Raw genomic sequence first — 6,000 nt, forward strand, 5'->3', positions numbered from 1 at the left:
TACTAATAACTACCCTTTATAATTATCAATATTAGTTAAACATTAATTAACACTTAATTACTGCTTATTGCAAATTTCTCTGTATACATTTAAAGCAGTGGTAGGAAACGAGTGTGTGGGACTTCAGGTGTCATTATAATCCCCACTTTTGAGCTCTGTTTTAGTCACACTTCAGAGTAAATGGATTTGTTTGCTTTTGCATTATGTCTTACATTGTGGGTCCTTGTGCTCGCAAGTGTAAAGGACTCACAGTTTACTTTTTTCGTCTTACTGATCATTCAAAGCACTTTTAACTACATCGCTTTATTCTATACACTTCGAGCATTTTATCTACCTCACATCCCTGACCAATTTAGAATTACCAGGTAACATAACGTATTGTGAAGTGGCTCTCATGTCTGTTCCAAGGCACCACCTCTTAAGGCACCCTCTGACCTCTGTACGACCCATGTTCTGTGTGTGCACCATATATGATCACTCCTATGCCTTTTTACTGTTACAATCTCCAATTTCCTGTTTTCTGTGTCTATTCAACACATTATGTTGTGATAAAAATATATACATCTCTACATATCATTTTTGTGTTTTTCATGGCTGGACCCTCAGGCTTACCAGGGTCCCTGCCCGGGATGCACTCTTAGTGCAATAACTGTAAATTTGCCACCTTGTCACCATGTACATTCATTCAGCTGCACTTTATACTCAGGCACTGTTGAATATATGCAGACTGTAATTAATTTACCATTTCATTTGCTTCCTACCTTCCCTGTACATTAAGAGCAATATGTCTGCTTTACTTATTTGACATAAATCTGTGCATTTTTCTTTTATTTCTGGCTAAAGGTTATGTTAGGTTACAGGAAATGCCTGTAATTGTAGAGTTAATCCTAAACAACGAAAGTGTTTTCACCATTTTGGCTCTGGCGGGGAAACCCCCTGATAATATAATATAAATAGCACTCACCGTGGCAGCTGTTCTGCTTTAAGTGCCTTCAATATATTTACACTATTATTAGCAGTAGTTTTACTTCTAATACATGATAATAACACTGCACTACATATTTACGTCCATTCAGCATAACTAACTTTATGCTCATGCTGCTGGGAAACTGTAACAGACATACGAAAACTATATTTACAGTAACCAATAAGGAAATACATTTAATATTAAAAGATGATTAATTTAACGTATGATGACATCTTTGTTTTTTAAGAGTCTCTGTATGTATAGAAATGGCTGATAAGCATTTCTCATGCTTTCTAGAGCATACAAATAAACAGCAGAGGATGAACATCCACCGTTCTCTCCTTAAAGCATCAGATTTTCACGGTTAAGGCTGCAGACAGTGGTCTCTTATCTGTTTATATTCGCAGATCTTGAGCAGCTCATAAGTTCTCAGAATATAGATTTGGCTCCCTGAAAGAGAAGAGAAAGCACAGCAGAGGGAAAGACTCCAGATTATAAAAAGTAGCACAGCTGCACTGAGGACGGATGTCTGGCAGGTGATTTTTGAAGTGACGTTTGAAGCTGAATCCAATAACGTGTTCTTTGATGTATATAATGCACAGTGATGTGATATAAAAAGCCATTCATGTTGCTGTGCTTCCTCATTTTGGAGTGCCAGATTTAAAGTGACAGGGACGGCATGTTTTCTGACAGCTATACAGTTTTTTTTGTCAGATAAACGTTATTTAAAGTGTCACATTGGTTCTGTTCCGGTTTTTGTACTTTTGGCAGCCAATCACATGCTGTTATTTGCCTGTTGCCTGAGGGATTCGACTATATAAAGTGGCTGTGTATATAACATGTTTAATGTGACCTTTTAGTGCAGACTCTCTCCTCAGCTAATATACATGTACTTGCAGTATGAACAGGCATCAGATAAGGCAGTGCATATTTAACTTTCGATCACAGCCTCTGATATGATTTTATTTTCTCCAGGAGAGCTGAGCTGGCGCCCACCATGCCTTTCTGTTTGCTTACCTGAGAGGTTTTGGTGCAAACAGTGCAGCCATTTTAGCAGGGCTGAGGCCAAAGTCACCACAGACTGAAGTCTGGCCACCTAAGTGGCTAACCAGTGGTGCAGGTGAGGGTGAGGGGGCACAAAAAACTGCAGTTACATCCAGGAAGCACAAGTATTTTTTCTAGCTGAACTTTTTTTATTGGCTGTTGTTCCCATATATAAAAAATGCAGCATTTTCAACAATTCCATTTTTTATTGAAATTGGTTTTTATTAGATTTTTTTCCCAGTCAGACCTCATTAACTTGTATATGACTTCCTCATCGCAGCCTGCATAGACAAACAACCGAAAAACTGATTTTGGGTATACAGCTATAGAGTGCTGCAGGAATGAATCCAAAACCCCGGAAATGAGTTAGCACTTCTTCTACTTCCAGTTCCCTGTGGTAGGCCTGTGGTTTATACAGGCTTAAGACGTTTTCACATATTGTTCCACTGCAGCTATTCCTCAATTCAGACTGTTTAAAATGTGAAAATCTTCTGCAGCTCACACGGACCTTCAGTTACAGCTTCTGCTTTTGTGTGCTTTGGGTGCTCAGTTAGAGAAGAAAGCAATGTGTATGTATCTGTCCATTTACTACTGTCACAGATGGAAAATTAAATATTTCCTTTATGGTTTCACTGATTTATTTTAATCTTTTGATCATTTATTTGGTGAACTTGATTCTCCATCAACAGCTTTAAGTCCTTTCTTAAGTTTAGCAATGACGATACATCTGAGTGAGACATTTTTAAACACCATTTCTTTGTTTCATTTGTTCTGTTTCTTTTTATAATGTAAAGATTTCATGAAAACAAACATATTTTATTTTGAAGCAAAGGTCTCATCACCAACTTGCAAACCACGGGTGTCAAATGTAAGATTTTCGAAGTTGGGTTTTTTTTATAGCTTTTTTTTTAAAGCACCAAAGTATCTAAGTAATAGATAAACAAAGAAATGATGGTAAAGTTCCCCTTTTATCACTATCTGCAATAGATTTGTTTTTTATTATATGAAGATATTTGAGGAATTCAATGGTTAAACTTCTTTATACTGACAGAAAGAGGAGTTTCACTGGTCTGACCCACTTAAGGTCAAAGTGAGTTGCATGTGGCTAACAATGTAAAATTAGTTTTACATCCCTGTTATAAACCTTTCAGTTCACTCTCCATTTGATTGACCCTAGTAGTGCATTCTATCCTGTCAGTTTATCCTATAAGATTTTAAAAGTTCAAAAGATGTGACTTTTAAATTGGTGTCACTCAAAACACCGAAGATCTAAGACAAACCCAACCTCAGGGAGTCAAAAGCCTGGATAAAGTGCAGGGTTGTGCCGGGAAGGGCGTGCAGGCTAAAATCTGTGACAATTTCCACATGCTGTGGGGACATCTCAGGGAAAAAAGAAGTAGCAAGAATTTCACTCAACTAAAAAAAACAAAACAGTAAATTATAGTAATTGGCCTCTTACGGTCCACCAGGGGGCTGTGGACCATACATTGGGAATCACTGCTCTGCAACATAAGCATGTAAAATACTCCAGCTGTGAATTCTGATGCTAGAGGGTGTTTATCAAAAAGTGGCTAGACCTCAGGAGCTGTCGGGGACCTTTAGTGCTGATGATGTTAAAGTCATTTCACCCCTGTGTATTTCATTTACAGCCTGACATTAGCATTTTAGTTCTTGCCATTGATTTACATTTCAATTTGGCGTCGGTTTGTGAAGATAACGTGTAAGCATCACAAACTCTTTGTTTTCTGCAATAATCCAGAAGTCTGTGGAAAAACCGGTTGCTTGTCGAGGGAATCAGGGTGATGTTAGCTTCCATGTTGGACTCCTGCAGGATCCACCCAGGAAAACAAAAATTAGAAACATCAGTTTTTGCGCCACCCTGGTGCTCACACCCTGGCCACTCCTGCAAAATATTGTCTTGTCTTGCCACTTCATTTTAGAGCCTTATATCACTTAGGAAGTACCAACAGTTTGAATGTGTATTTTTAAACATTTCAAGCAGTTTATTAATGTATCTGCGGTATTTTTAGAATTTTAAGGGCTCCAAAAGTGATCTGAGTGACTGATCAGTTAGTCTAGACTCAAACAAACAGTTGGTATGATGAAGTTATTCGAGCAATCACGGTCCCCAGAGGATGGAGCCTATCTATTTTCCTGAGCCCTGCCCTCTCCTCTCTCAGCTTCCCAAACATTTCGGACTTCTCCCACTTGAGACAAAGAGACTGGATGTACAAAGAGATGAACAAATGAAAACAATTACCAAAACAAACCAGGAAGACAAAGGCACAAACACGGAGACAAGTTAGCGGGAGCTAGAACAATAATAAAAAAAAGCCAAACAATATCACAAAACTGAAGCTCATCAATAGAATAACCAAAAAAAATTAAAAGCTGGAACCAAAAATCTAATAAAATGATAAAACCTTGGTGGCACAGACACCTGATGTGTTTGTCAGTCTGTTTGTCCTTCACTCGAGAGGTTAGATGCTGCCTTTGTTTGTCACACACACGTAATTACTCTGGGTGTGTCGCATTATTGGGAGTACATATCTAGATATTTCCTTTGTTTGATCATCGACAGCTATATTTGGACATGTCCTTGGTCGCTCGATGTGTTTCTCCCTATATGACAAAGAACCACATGAAAAAGCCAGAAGACGCCCGGCTGGTCACGATCCAGGGCCCGAATGGATCAGATGAGTTGCTCTTACTGCATATCTTCCTCATTACGCTGGCTAAATATGGATTTCATGACAGGCTCATCATCGGATGACTTATGGCTGCAAATATCATTTGATGGGCTGAATGCCGAGAACAGCGTTTCCATGTTGCTCAAGCAGAATGTGCCTTTATTCAAACAAACAAATTAAGGAGTTATTACCACGCTCACAGTCATAAACTGGAGTCATGGAAGTTATAAAGGACAGGCCTAAAATTAGATTGTGACTAAAGTAAACAGAATTACCTTTAAACAACAGCCCCTGGGAGCACTGGCATATTGTCGTTTGAACTCATTAAACACAGACTTAACTGGGAATTACATGTATAATCAGCTTTGCTGCTTTGAGGTTGTACTTTTATGGACTTTGTTGATCACTGTACTCTGACTGATGCGGTGGCCCTGAGGTCCAAAACGACAGCAACAGTAAAAACGTTTCAATTTAAGGACAAGGTAGAGGCAACATTTCTTGTTTTTGGGTGGAGGCAACGTGGCGGCAGGTCAATTTCACTTCCTGCCTAGAAGGCGCAAGAGAGCAAGTATGTCACGAGTCTCCGCCTTCACTCTCTGAGGTGTCAAAAGAGAAGCGCAGGGGACTCCCTGATGCAGAAATATTATGCGGAGACTATAAATAAGCTGATGACTATCAGCTCATCTCTTATTAACACACAGAACAAATGCTTCTGTTTATTGCAGAGAAACGCGTTCTAGAGAAGATGAATAAACTTTTAGATAAATGAAGTATGAAAAAGTTGAAAGTTGAAATAAGTGTCAGGATTCAGGAGAAAGAAAGAGGCCTGTTACACAACAAAAAGCCAGTCTCTGATTGGCTCATTTAAAAAAAAACACAAACATCTAAAACAGAAAGTGTGGGCCATACTGGAACATTTCTACATGTATTTATATAAAGAGAAATTCACTTTCTAATAAAGTTTGAAAGAGATTTATGATTAAATATTAAGAAAGCAGAAGTCTTAAAACAAAAGCACACTCTTGGGTTACATGTTATTCTTATTATATTTGACCTTATGTGCAGTTTATATGCTGTCGCTGACAGGAAAATGGGTAAAATGGAGTAATGGCCTTCAGCTGGCAAAAAGAAAGCTTTAAGAAAAAAACTAGAAGTGGAACAGAAAACTCAAAAATGAACACAAGTTAAATCAGTGAAAACAAAAAGGAGGAAATGCTGAGTCGTGATCAGCATTTATGTGGCCCACATAAACTCTGACTTTCATTTCAAACTGTCTTTGGGAATATCTGATCCAAAGAA

Source organism: Maylandia zebra, linkage group LG20 (genome assembly GCF_041146795.1).
Source record: "Maylandia zebra isolate NMK-2024a linkage group LG20, Mzebra_GT3a, whole genome shotgun sequence".
Taxonomy (NCBI): Eukaryota; Metazoa; Chordata; class Actinopteri; order Cichliformes; family Cichlidae; genus Maylandia; species Maylandia zebra.